Consider the following 13930-nt stretch of genomic DNA (forward strand, 5'->3'; position numbering starts at 1 on the left):
AGGTTTAAGAAGTTATGTCACTAACCATAACATCATGCATGCATTTCGGCTTTTCATAGATTGGGCATGTGTAGGTCTAGCCCCACATGATTTTTGAATACTAACAAAATACTTTCATAGATTGTGTTGTGTGGCTGTAATCTTTTCAACAAGTTATAACAAAATATAGGATCAGCTTTTCTTTTTCAAAGGATGTGTAGGATCAGCTTGCATTATGTTACACACAAAATCACATGGACAAGAATGATAATAATATGCAGAGAATGAGTATCTTTTATGCCAGGTTAGGATGCAATTGATTGTTTCGTCTTATCTAAAATTATCTTTTATGCCAGGTTAGGATGAATCTCTATAATTCAGTTTTAACTGCAAGTAAATTTTAACACAAGACATTCATCACAGTTCAATTTCCTCTTAAGTCTATTAAAGATCTTAAATTCCTATCAAGTTTCATAAAACTCTTTACTTAGCTTAACGCTAAAAAACAAACCATCTTATGCATTGGATCTTCTTGGCTTAACACTTTACTGTTGAACTGTTATATTATCCATTCACATCTGTTCCTGCAATTTCTCCTTTTCGTCACCTACATTTCATATGCAGTTTCTCTTAGCGGTGAACTTGTGTGAACTGGATAATAAGTACTATGTTATGTAATGTTGAATTTTTATGCATTGTGCTTAGTACTTGGGAAATACTCAACTGAAAATACATATAACAAAATAAGCAATAAACTGACAGTATTTTAACAGAATGTTTGGATGTGATTAGAGAAAAAAGGAAAAGCCAAAAGCTATAGAAAAAATATAACCAAAAATAAGTGAAAATGTTTCTCGTACATTTCTTTGCCTCTGTGAAGATTGTAAAGAAAAAGTAAACGAGGTATAGGCGAGAAATTGATGCGGTACAAAAATTATATGTCTAGTTTCTATACCAATCAGGATAATTTCGTAGCTCTAGTTTCAAGCTCTCTTAAAACAAACATATCGTAAATGGAGTGCATAATAAACTGGACAAAAAAGAAGAGAGAAATAGAATGTTGATAATGAGTATGAGAAGTAAATGCAACATTAGTTAAGCACAAACTCCCCCAAGCTTTTGAGAATAGGACATGTCTTCACGCCTGCCACCTGAAGGAGCGGCAGTGCAATCCAACTGACACTTCCTAATCATACTTCTGTAGCTCTTTCATTACTCTTAGCAAGGATGGATAATTTCTCAGTCAACTCGAACGCCAAAGCCTGCACCATAGAGGGTTCAACATTTCGGAACACAATGCACCCAGATGGCTGATCCCACCTTGCATTATGCTCGTCATTCATCACATTCCTACTGACAATACTATTAAGTATGAACACGAGAAAGAGAGGTTGAAAAAATTTGCAAGCTGATCCACACTCAGATTCATACGATGAAGAGAAAGTGATTAGGTATGTCCTGATGAGTGCCTCCTCCTTGGTTTTGTCCTTCAACATTTCTAGCACGGCATCTCGATTTTTCACAAATTTCCATACATCAAGAGATGCAATAATGTCAAAAGCCTTGTGGAATTCTCCATCCTTAACATTTTTGGGAGAACCGTTGAATGTTTTTTGTCACTGATCTCGAGCAAGCGACTGAAATTCTTACTGATGATCTTACGCTTCACGTCATGAATATTGGCTGCAATATTGAAAACTTCCAATAGCATATCAGATATTAGATACACTGATTCCAGTAGCTAAAGATTTATGTGCATACGATATGGCATCTGTCGGCTTCTTTCCAACCTTTCCTGAAAGATAAGTAAATAAACGCATGCTTAGCTTAGCAACAAATTGCAAAAGAGATTTACTCAATTGAATATGATGATTCAAATGAAAGAAAACTTAATAATTGAAGACTATAAGAATCGAAGACAGAGTGAGATTATTAGAAGATGCAAAAAATGAATCTGTAAATTTACAATTTTCAACAAAGCATGTAAAGGATTTAGGAAGGGTACTACAGAATGTTTCTAAAGAAATTAAGCATTGATTAATCCAAACGAACAAGGTGTTCATGCCTTTGTGATGTTTAACGCATAATGTAATCACATAAAATACAGAGCATTGACCAAATTTCAAATGTAATTAATTCAGCAGAAAAGAGAACAAGGAAATATGCAACTAATATTCAAATCAGATTTCTGTTCAAAACTGATAAACCATGTAAAGAGAAATAATGTGCCTAATCTGCAGTTCAGATCAACATTGATTTTAAATCATTTCTATGAAAAATCAAACAGGAATTTCTATTAAAACTGATCAATACTATTTCTATGAAAAATCAAACAGGAATTTCTTTGAACAGTGACATTGGATCTATTAAAATTATATATTACTGAACATCATATATTGTAAGCACATACATTTTAAAAAAGATAGGATTTAGTACCTGTTTTGGAGTCTTTTCATGATAACGACTCCGCGCAACTCCTTGTGCGAGCAATTCTTTCAACCTTCCAGCAGAATAAAGTTCAGACAGTCATGTGCTTCAGAAACCAGCCCAGCACGAATAGCACATAGGCCTAACTGTGACATAGCCCTGTTAAAATGTATCTGTGTTGAAACGTCCTTGTGGTGAACAGTTTCTTGCAAATGATTCATACGCAACAGATCACGGTCCTGCTTTCTCCGGGTCAGCCAATGTTCTCATTGCCACTTAAACCTCTTGAGGTTTGTAGTAAATGAGTTCAACCCTCGACAAGGCAACATTAGAAGAACCTTTTGAACAAGATATTCCTGGACCATCTGTGCAAGAACAACAAACATAGGTTCATCCTGGAGCCTCTCAACATATTGACGCATGTAAGAAACTCAGCATTTATGTTTTCTAAGAAATCAACTAAGCTTCGCCAAACACGAATTGGTCCGTTATAGTCGGACCCTTAACTTAGTTTAATTCTCATCTGGCTCAACTGAATCATCAGCCTTTATGTTTGGTTGCTGCGCTAGAATATCGAGAATGACCAAAATATTCTGCACACATTTTTTCCACACATATAAGCACATGCCCACCAACGAGGCTTGAATTAACATCAAACTGATAGGTAGGTATTATAGCCAATTTTGCAGAAACCACACTAAAAAGAATTTGCAGCTTTTATGCAGGTATTATAGCCAATTTTGATAGGTAGGTAACTGTTCAACTTGTTCAAACCTTCCAGTTTTATTCCTTCTCCTAGCCGCCACAAGATCTTTGAACTTCTTGTTAAAAGTGTCCCATGTGATGGATGGATCAGCATCGATAATCTTATCATGGCTCTAATATTCTTTGTCAGAGTCCTCGCCGTAACTTCTTGTTAATCAAGTCCTCATACTGCTTATTATTATTCTTCAATTTGGGCATCATCTTTATGACATCCTTATCTCGAAAAGCAATGGCCATAAAGTCTTCTAGAATTACATAGAGTCCTGATATAAAGTTTAGGGACCTTTTCAGAAACACACCTGAATTTCTCAAGCTGTTTGTTGATCTTGTTAATGCTCTCTTGCAACCTTCCCCAGTCATTATTATCCATGGCATTCTTCAATTAGATAGAAGAAATGGATGGAACTTTTTACTACACATATGATTATGCAAACAAGTCCTCACTAAGAATACAAGAAATGGATGAACCATTTTACTATTCATATGATTATATAAACAAGTCCTTATTGAGAATACAAGAAATGGATGAAACTTTTTACTACTCATATGATCATGCAAACAAGTCCTTATTGAGAATCTATGTTTTGAATCCACAAGGAAATCTAGATAGAGGAAACTGAGATTATGGAAACAAGCAATTGAAACAGAAGAGTCTTAGAAATCATGGTTGGGCCTAACACAACCCCACAAAACCGACTTGTTACGTGAGGATTACCCCCGCTTATAAACACATTGTCAGGACATCTCTTATCTTATGTGGTACTCTTTAACAAGGACGATTATTCAAGAATTGAGCCAATGAACAAGGAGTTATTGGGCAAGCAGTACTGGACAGGTGGATGTTTGAGGAGGGAAACATTGCAGTGTGAGAGGGTATAAAGTAATGGATCTAAAGCCATCATAATATTTCAGGATGGTCACCTTATAAAGTATACTAGATTATTCTTTATTATCCAAAAAAAGAATACAATATATAAGCTATAGTTTGTTATCATATTTCTAGTCATGCCAAGATTGAACTTTTGCGTTTTATTTTTTTAATATTTTTGGTAATAGAAGAAATAATTAGTCAGGTTTCAGAAGTTATGTCACTAACCATATCATCATTCATTCATTTCGGCAGAAGGGTAACACATATGCAAGATTGAAGACCTGAAGTGTATCAGAATTTAGTATCTATCATTGATTAATTTTTGAAAGCTTGCCAAAGTAACAAAACACTTTCACTGAGAAAATAAGCTTGGCCAGGATTGTTTTAGTCCAGTTTACAAAGTAATTTTTATTTATCAAAACTCAGCATACTCCAAGTCACAAACAAGCATTTCAATTTATATGTTTTTTCATTTAATTTTCAGGGAAAGTTACTAGATGGGCAGGACATAGCAGTTAAATTACTTTCAAGACCATCCGGACCGGGGATGGAATAATTTTGAAATTAAGTGGAGGTGATTACCAAAGGAGGGAGTGAAACATGTGGTAAAAAACCTCACAAAACTCAAAGAGCATGTGTTGTGAATTCGGACTCAAAATCACACCAATATTCAACTATGATGTGTGGAGCAAAAGGAAAGTAGTAACCAAAATCAAAGTGAACTCAAGCAATAACAACAATAGCAGCACCTAGATCTAATCTAGAAATCAAAGTGAAAAGCTCAAAACCACAAGCAAAAGATAAAGAGAGAAGAGAGAAACAAACACACCAAAGATTGTTGACCCAGTTCGGTCCAACTTGACCTAATCTGGAGGAGAGATTGATCTCTCCAATCCACTATCAATGAGTTCTTACAAAGGTTACAAGAAATTAGCTTAAACAAGCTCACAAAGAACAAAACCTAATTTCTACCCATTTTCTCAATCTCAAGACACTCAATGATTTTCACTTACCCAAGGTGTTTACAATGTTTCCAAACCCAAGAGAACTCTAATCAAAGACCCTTAACCCTAAATTTAATTCCTTTGATTTCCCAAGTTTTCCTCTCTTGTAGTTCTCTCTCATCCTCCTTCAAAAATGAGCTGAAACACTTAAATAGTACACAGTTACAGATAAAAATCGCGCCGTGCCTAGGAAAATCGCGCCACAGTTGAAGCGTACGACCCAAGGTACGACAACCTTATCCACAAATTGCGTCACGGTTGCACAAAATCGCGCCACGATTTGCTTCAGCAGAAACCATCTATTCTGGCAGCAAAATCGCGCCACCCCTTTGAAAATCACGCCACGATTTTCAGCTTTCACAGCATCACAATTTGAAGGCAGTTTCAACATTTCTCCGCCTTGACTTCTAATTGGTGATGATGCCACTTTAACCGTCAACCACCAATCCCCCTTGCATCCAACTACACCAAGTAGCTCCACAAGTATACACCAAACCCTCTTCAACCACGGAACGTCTCCCGCTTCCTTGAAGATCATTCATGCTCACAACTAGAGCATAACTCCCAAGGTCTCCATAGTTGTACCATTCCCGGTGTCACCAACTCCACCTCAAGTTGAGATTTCTCTACCTCAACTTCCAAATTAGTACACACACTATGCTTCCACCTTGTAACTCCACCTCAAAGGTTGATCACGAGTATTGTTCACACCGCCTCTCCAGACTAACCATGAGTATTGTTACCACCGCCTCTCCAGGCTGATGTTGAGTGTTTAACGTCTTTCCAGATGAACACCGCTCTACAAGGCATCAATACCAAGGTGAGAACCCTCACCTTCATCTTCCTCCCAACAACTCACAACCAAAGCACCCGCATCCCCATACTCCTCGGACGCAACTTGCGCGGAGCTCTCATTGTCCTCTGGACAATCTCTCTTGAAGTGACCCAACTTGTGACACTTAAAGCACTTATACTTATCCTTTTGAAACACTAAGGCCTTCACCATTTCCTTTTGAAACACTAAGGCCTTCACTGTTTTCATCCGCTCTCAAGTCCTTGGACTTGGTCAACTTCTTGGTTCTTAAAGCCGCTTGAACTTCTTCCAAGGTGACAATGCCTTCTTTGCCATAGAGCATGGTATCCTTAAAGGATTCAAATGATCTCGGTAGAGCACACAACAAGAGTATAGTCTTGTCTTCGTCCTCAAGTTGCACCTCAATGTTCTCCAAATCATCAAGGATTTTGTTGAACTCCGCCAATTGCTCCATCACGGTCTTTGACTCCACCATTGATGACACTAGGTCATATATCACTTTTGTTATAGTTTTTATGTAATTTTGGTTGAGTTCGGGTGATTTTGCATGAGATAGAAGCTTCAAATGACACATAATTTGATGTTGGCAAACAAAGAAGAAATCATGCTCCGATTTACAGCATCATGCTCCGATTTTACAGCAAATTTGAGACATTTTGTCTCGTAAAAAATCGTGCTCCGATGGAACCAAATCGGGCTACGATTTGGCAGACGCTCCAGCCAGGATATGACTTTAATGAAGCCATCGTGCTCCGATTTACAGCATCGGAGTACGATTTTGGCGTATCTGAGAATTTTCCTATAAAAGGGAAGTTGTTTTCTGAGTCAGGGGTTCGAAATTTTGGAGAAAGAAACGGACTTTTGGAGCAGGAGATCTGGAGAGAAGGTGGGAGACCATCAAAACTCATATCCGGTTACCAATTTCATGTAATGAATCCTTCTCAAGAAATTAGCTTAAACAAGCTCACAAAAAACAAAACCTAATTTCTAACCATTTTCCCAATCTCAAGACACTCAATGATTTTCACTCACCCAAGGTGTTTACAATGTTTCCAAACCCAAGAGAACTCTAATCAAAGACCCTTAACCCTAAAGTTAACTCCTTTGATTTCCCAAGTTTTCCTCTCTTGAAGTTCTCTCTCCTCCTCATTCAAAAATGAGCTGAAGCACTTAAATAGTACACAGTGACAGACAAAAATCGCGCCACGCCTAGGAAAATTGCGCCACGGTTGAAGCGTACGACCCAAGGTACGACAACCTCATCCACAAATCGCGTCATGGTTGCACAAAATCGCGCCACGATTTGCTTCAGCAGAAACCATCCATTCTTCGCAAAATCGTGCCACGCCTCTGAAAATCGTGCCACGATTTTCAGCTTTCACTGCATCACAATTTAAAGGCAATTTCAACAGCATGGATATCTTCTTTACTAGTATTCTGAAAATGTTGTGATGAAAGTTTGAACTCTATAAGTTGTTTTTTTAAATGTCAACTGACAAATGTGCATCTACTAATTAGACGGTGTTATATATTTGTATAACGTACAATGCAATGCAAACGATTGTGTGCAGTGTTCTTAAATGGCAGTTGTGTGAGTAAGCCCTAATAGCCAATCTATGTTGATTGAGTTTGACTTTGTATCATGATATTGATATAAGTATATATTGTGAATATATAATAATAAGGCATTTCTTTATTGATTTTGTTTTGTTTCAAAATAATAAAGTCCCTAGAATAGTTAGTCCGTTTAATGGAACATTAAGTATAACTTAATTGTGAGACCCCGTTAAACATAAGGAAACTATTCTTAAAGTATCCGTAGTCAAGCTTTATTGAGAAGTGGGATATCATTAAAGCATAGAGACTATTATGTAGGTAGACTGATGATCACATCTCACAGATCATGGATAAAGAGTTATCAAGTCTTCACATAGATATAAATATTAGGAGTTGTTATCACAATTTTCGGGTGTCAAGTCATTAATTAGGCTTGAACCTTTCAATCTTTGATATTCTCTATTTTTTCTTGGGAAGGGCAAAATTGAGAAAAAAACCCTTAGATTCTAAGTTCGGGGGTCGTTTTCACTACGGGAAGGTGTTAGGCACCCGCGGTGACTATAGTACTCTACAGGAGCCGTTTTCTTAGTTTATGTCTACGCTTTATTTTTAATGCTATTTATGAAAGAGGAAATTTATTTATGTTAAGAATGGGGGGAGAAAGTGTTTGAGGTTTTATTTTAGTGGACTTGGAGAGGTTTTGACCTCATGCCTACATACCCATTTAAGGGATCAAACTCCATGTAGTTCTCTCAAAAATTGTTTTTGTTTTGTTGGTTGATTTTAAGTTTGAAAAAGGAATTTTGAAGAATGGAGATGAGAGGCCTCAAGGGCATGATGTTATCATGGTTTTTGGGTGCCAAGTCATTAATTGGACTTGAACCTTTTGACCGTTGATATCTCTCTTTTTTCTTGGGAAGGGAAAAATTGAGAAAAAACCCTTAGATTCTAAGTTCGGGGGTCGGTTTTACTACGGGAAGGTGTTAGGCACCCGGAGTAACTATAGTCCTCTATAGGAGCCGTTTTCCTAAGTTGATTTCTACGCTTTAATTTTATTGCTTAGTTTTATAAAGAGGAAGGTATGATTAGTTAAGAATGGGGGTGAGAATAAGTAGAATTGGATTTTATTTCGGCTTGGATGAGTTTTGACTCATTGCCTACGTACCCTTTTAAGGGATCAAAACCGTTCGTAGTTCTTGCTAAAAAAACTTGTTTTTTGTTTTAATTGTTTGATTTTAAGTTTTAAAAAAGATTTGGAAGAATAGAGATGAGAGGCCTCAAGGGCATTAGATTTAGCAAAAAAGTGAGGTTTGATTAGTGATTTAAAAAGAAAGTCTAAATGATTAAGATGAATTGAATTTTTCTTAAGAAAAAAGAAAGGGAAAAAATGAAGTGTTGACTTCATACTTATTATGAAAATTTTGAAGTGAAGTTCAATTGTTTTTTTTTGAAAGAAAAGATGGATTTTCTCTAAGTGTTTAAAACCTAAGCGCTTATCTAACCATACAATCCTATGCATGCATCTAAGGTGAGTGTGTGCGTGTCGGTGCGTCATAGTGTCCATAGTCCATATTACAAAAATTGCCTAAATACATTCTATGGCCCCTTTGCCAAGCTACAAAATAATGATGACAAATTACATCTCTAAAGGAATTAAAACTTGCAAAAATAAATGCTAGGCTAAAGAAGGTGGAGGGAATGCTAAATGAGATGCATGAAACATGGAAATAAATTTGTTAGTGAAAAGAAAAAAAGCATAACAAGTACTAAGAAATAAAAGCATGTAAGATGGCACAAAAAGTTAACAAAATGACATTAAACCCTAAAAAATTAGGTATGAAACCTAAAGCATTCTTGGCCTCTAATTCTCATGCTTTAACCAATTTTGAAAGAGTTTTCTTTATCTCAAGTTATAGCATGGAATTGTTGGGAACATGCAAGCATGGTTTCATGCCATATTTTCTAGAATAACCTTGGTATTTTATATCTTTCAAAATATGCATATATTGTTCATAAAATCAAGAACTTATGAACCAAATCAAAACAGCGAATCAACATGAAATTAAAGGCACAAATCTCTCATATTAACACAGCAAGTAGTTTTTATCACATATTCTCACATCAAGGACAAATGTGTGAAGAAGAATCCATAACAAATAATTCAAAGAGAATTAAAATGCTATGAATTAATTATACAGAAATTTCATAGATCCTTAATGTGCAAAAATGTCATAAAAACACTAAGAAAATACCAAGAAACATGTATGAATTTTCTAGGAATTTCATCACAATTTTAATCAAGACATAGGTGCAGGTAGCAAAAAAGGGGGTGTGAATAGCACAGGAAAGACAAAAACGCAGAAAACCAAAGAAAACAAGCCCAAGCCCAAACCTAAAAGATCCGGATGCACAGGAGCCACAGGATTGATCCAGGGTTCTGAAACCCTAGATCAAACGGCCAGGAACAAAGGGGAATGGACCGGACTGGACCGGTCCGGTTTACTGGCTTATTTATAAGGCATGGCACCGGTTTAAATCATTTTCCACTTTCCTTTCTCTCTCTAGCTCAGAGCTTCTCTCTCTTCTCTCTTCTCTCTCCTCGCCGGATTCTGGCATGGCACGCCGGAGAGGATGAAGGACCGGCCGGAACCTTCATAGGTCGCCGGAAACTTCATCTTCTCCGGTGAAGATCTAGGGTTCCGTCGTGAAATTTTTCAGAAACTTGTGATTTTTACATCTAACGATTCGTCCTTTAACCCTAAACACGGATCCAGCAATTATTTTCTCATACACAGCCTGAAACGACGTAGATCTTGAAAAACTTTTACGGTTTTGAAATGATTTTTTTTTTTTGATTTTTTGAACTAAATCGTTTTGATCTTTAAAGATCTACATCGATTCGTCGCTTGATGGCTTTTCTGATACTTGTTCTTGCTTTCAAAACCTAGATCCTTATGGATCTAGATTTTGTGTTTACGGTTACGGTTTTGTTTCGTGATTCTGGAAACTCTTCCGTTTTTTACTTGCAGGTTTAACTGTGATATTACTTCTTGAAGAAGGATTCTGAGTTTTACCTGAGCTTTTTATGGAGATTCTGTTGAGTTCTTCGGAAACACTTGGATTTGGCTTTTGCTTCTTGATCTCCGGTTTTGAAACTGAAAATAAATCAGTGATTCTTCTTCTTCTTCACCGGTCCGGATTCTGTTTCTTTCTTTCTTCTTTTCACACTCTCGAAACCTTCGTGATCAGTGCTGGAGTTCGCCAATGGCGAATTCTCACTTTGGATTGCGAAGAAATTCAATTCGATGATGAAGATTCGATGCAGAATCTCTGAGAATTGCAAAAATCTTGTTGATTCTGTACTGATTTGAGTTGATTTGGATTGATTTGAGTTGGTTTGGAGTTGGTTCAGAAACGGTTAGGGTTTGAATGTTCTTGGTGTTCTTGAGAAATTCTGAGAATTTTCTGTTTTTGATCTAATTGCTGAGAAAGAGAAAATTTTTTGTGTTTATGAGTTGGCGTGTGTTGAATGGCTTTGAATCTGACTCACTGTTTATATAGTTGACATGTGTACACTTGAGCCAATAGAATTGTGACATCTGGATTTGCTCATTTGGGCGCTGCTTGCTATTTTAAGGACCAATCTGCAAATTGTGAAAATGACAAGGACTGGACTGCAAAATAATAAAAAAACTTGAAATGAAATAAAAGACAGTTTGGACAAAAATGCAATTTTGGGACCTCAATTGAGGGACCAAAATGCAATTAAAAATAAAATTTGAACAAAAAACATAATTTGACCAAACGTAAAGCGAAACAAAAATAAAATTGACAAAACGGACTAAAACGAACCAATGGCTTAAATGAGGTACTTCAAAGTAACCTCCCCATGCCAAAATTTTATGTGAAATGACCAAAATGCCCCTAGGGCTAAAAATGACCTAAACAGAGCCAAATTGACTCGACACTGACTCAGATGCAAGTTTGAAATGAAATTAGCAAGGTTTACTGATGGAAAGTTAAAAATGAATTTGAAAAAGACTCAGAGACAGTCACAAGGATGAAAATGGGTCCCACTGCAGGAAATGACCAAAATACCCTTCTGTATGACTTTTTGCAAATTTTGAAATAAACTGTAGAAAAAGCAATGTAATGATTCAGAGACACTTTTGAATGACTTACAAGACAAGTAAAGACATTTTGAAAGGTTTTATGCAAGAAAAACATAGGTAAAATTGTGATTGAAAATACTGCGAGGCAGAGACAATTTGAACTGTGCAGTTGAAATTTGATAATTGACAAAGTTTGAAATGAAATTGGGCCCAGTATTTTTAGGTCCAAAAACAGGGTATAACAGCTGCCCCTATTTAAGTTTCTTTGTCTGGAGAGTCAAGAGACGGAGTTTTTGGCTTGACAGGACGAAGATACTTAAATATTAACATTTGCACTGTGTTTGGACGTAAAAATACGCCTACCCATTTTCAAATAATATGCATGCCATGCATCATCTGGATTATGAATGCAAGACCTCATGGGGATTGGAATTAACAAAATATGTCGTATCCATTGCGGGATTGGTAGACATTGACAAAGATAGTGAATAGCAGAGTAACGGGAAACTAGAAACAAGTTGGACAGGTACAAGCTGTTCTTGGATTCGAACTAGCCACTTGACCGGGGATGAAACAAACAGACAACTGCGAGTTGCTCTTATGGATTCGAACTGGTCACTTCACAGGGGATAGAGGTTACTGGACAAACATGAGTTGTTCTTACGGATTCGAACTGGTAACTCACCTGGGGATATTGGAAAGTGCGAGTTGTTCTTATGGATTCGAACTGGTGACTCGACTGAAAAAAAAAAAAGAAAATTGGCAAGTACGAGTTGTTCTTACGGATTCGAACTGGTGACTCGACTGAAAACATGTAAAATTGGCAGGTACGAGTTGTTCTTACGGATTCGAACTGGTTACTCGACTGAAAGCAAGGCAAATAGACAGGTGCGAGCTTGTTCTTGGATGCGAACTGGTTACTCCACTGGAGACAAATACAAAATAGACAGGCGCAAGCTGCTCTTGGATCGAGCTAGCCACTTGAGCGAACAGAAACAGATAGACGGGTACAAGCTGCTCTTGGATTGAGCTAGTCACTTGACTGAACGGAAACATACTGACAGGTACAAGCTGCTCTTGGATTGAGCTGGGCACTTGACCGATAACATAAGCAAATCGATAGGTACAAGCTGTTCTTGGACTTGAACTAGCCACTTGACCAAACAGAAACATATTCACTGGGGATTGGTTTGTTGGCACAATATAGATTGAGATTGACTTGACACCGATTTGAATTGAAAGGTAGAAATTGACCGATATTATTGGCTCACAAGGTTTTGACAGAGAACCTGACATGAGTATTGAATTGAGACTGATGTTGACATTGGAAATGCGATATCCATGGATGATATAACAGATTCATTAATATGCATGGGTACGTAATATGCATGATTATGCATGTATGAATGCTTGTAATGCATGACTGTTGGCATTTTGTAGGCACGACTTCACGGGGAAGACAAGACATCAGAATATTGGGCACGTAGTGGCTCGTGCTATATTACACATTCTTGGAAATCCTCTTTGGAGATGACATCGTTGGGAGACGTATTGGAACCATGGCTGAGGGCAGGTAGGTATGCCACTTGCTGGAGATAGAATCTTGAGAGACTTTACTGGGGATAATGCCGGATGTATCGTAGATATCGCATCTGTGGTCAATGCTTTTTGCATGTTATTTTCTCAATTTCATTCATCATTTTTGCATCCCATTTTTGCCTGGATCGCCCTTTCGAGTTTTCGATCCACCGGGGAAATAGATTCTTTTCAATGCCCCATTTTTGCCTGAACTGCCCTTTCGGGTTGTCAATCCAGCGGGGTGCTCATTTTTGCCTAAGCCGCCCTTTCGGGTTTTCGACTTAGCGAGCCTTTTCATTTTCATGCATTTTCATTCTGTTTTTTCATTCTTGCCATTGACCACAGACTATCCTGGAGGAGAACCTGCTTGTAACACCTATTGAAATAGACATCAACATACTCTCACTCATGCATGTTTCATTTGAATGTACCCTGTTGCTCAGGTTTGCTTTTCAAAATAGACAAAAAGTTTTCAATTTTCAAAATGTTTGTTTCAAGCATTGTCATTATCAAAATAGAAAGAAAATGTTTTTGTACATAGCTTTGAAAGTAAAAAGAAAACAGAGTTTCAAACAAAAGCACAGGCTCAAATTGATGTATAAGAGTGGTGGTCAGCCGAAGGCGTGACTCCACGGATTTACAAAGCTTGGAAAATGGTAATTTTATTGGTTGGTGGTACATTGAACACAGTAATCATGCCAGCTCTTAGAAACTTTGAATTCACAAGTACAGAAGCTTTTGATGAAGATAGGCATTAACAGCTGCAGATGCCCCAAGGGGGACGGTGGTTGGCCAGATATAGTTACTTGCCTTTTGTTTCAAT

At 37.2% G+C, this 13930-nt stretch overlaps 1 pseudogene; it reads right to left on the reverse strand.

Annotated features, from left to right (window-relative positions):
- Positions 1-974: 974 nt before the first annotated feature.
- LOC11438120 (eukaryotic translation initiation factor 3 subunit C-like) lies at positions 975-5584 on the reverse strand (annotated as a pseudogene).
- Positions 5585-13930: the final 8346 nt, after the last annotated feature.

This window comes from Medicago truncatula, chromosome 6 (assembly GCF_003473485.1).
Source record: "Medicago truncatula cultivar Jemalong A17 chromosome 6, MtrunA17r5.0-ANR, whole genome shotgun sequence".
Lineage (NCBI taxonomy): Eukaryota > Viridiplantae > Streptophyta > Magnoliopsida > Fabales > Fabaceae > Medicago > Medicago truncatula.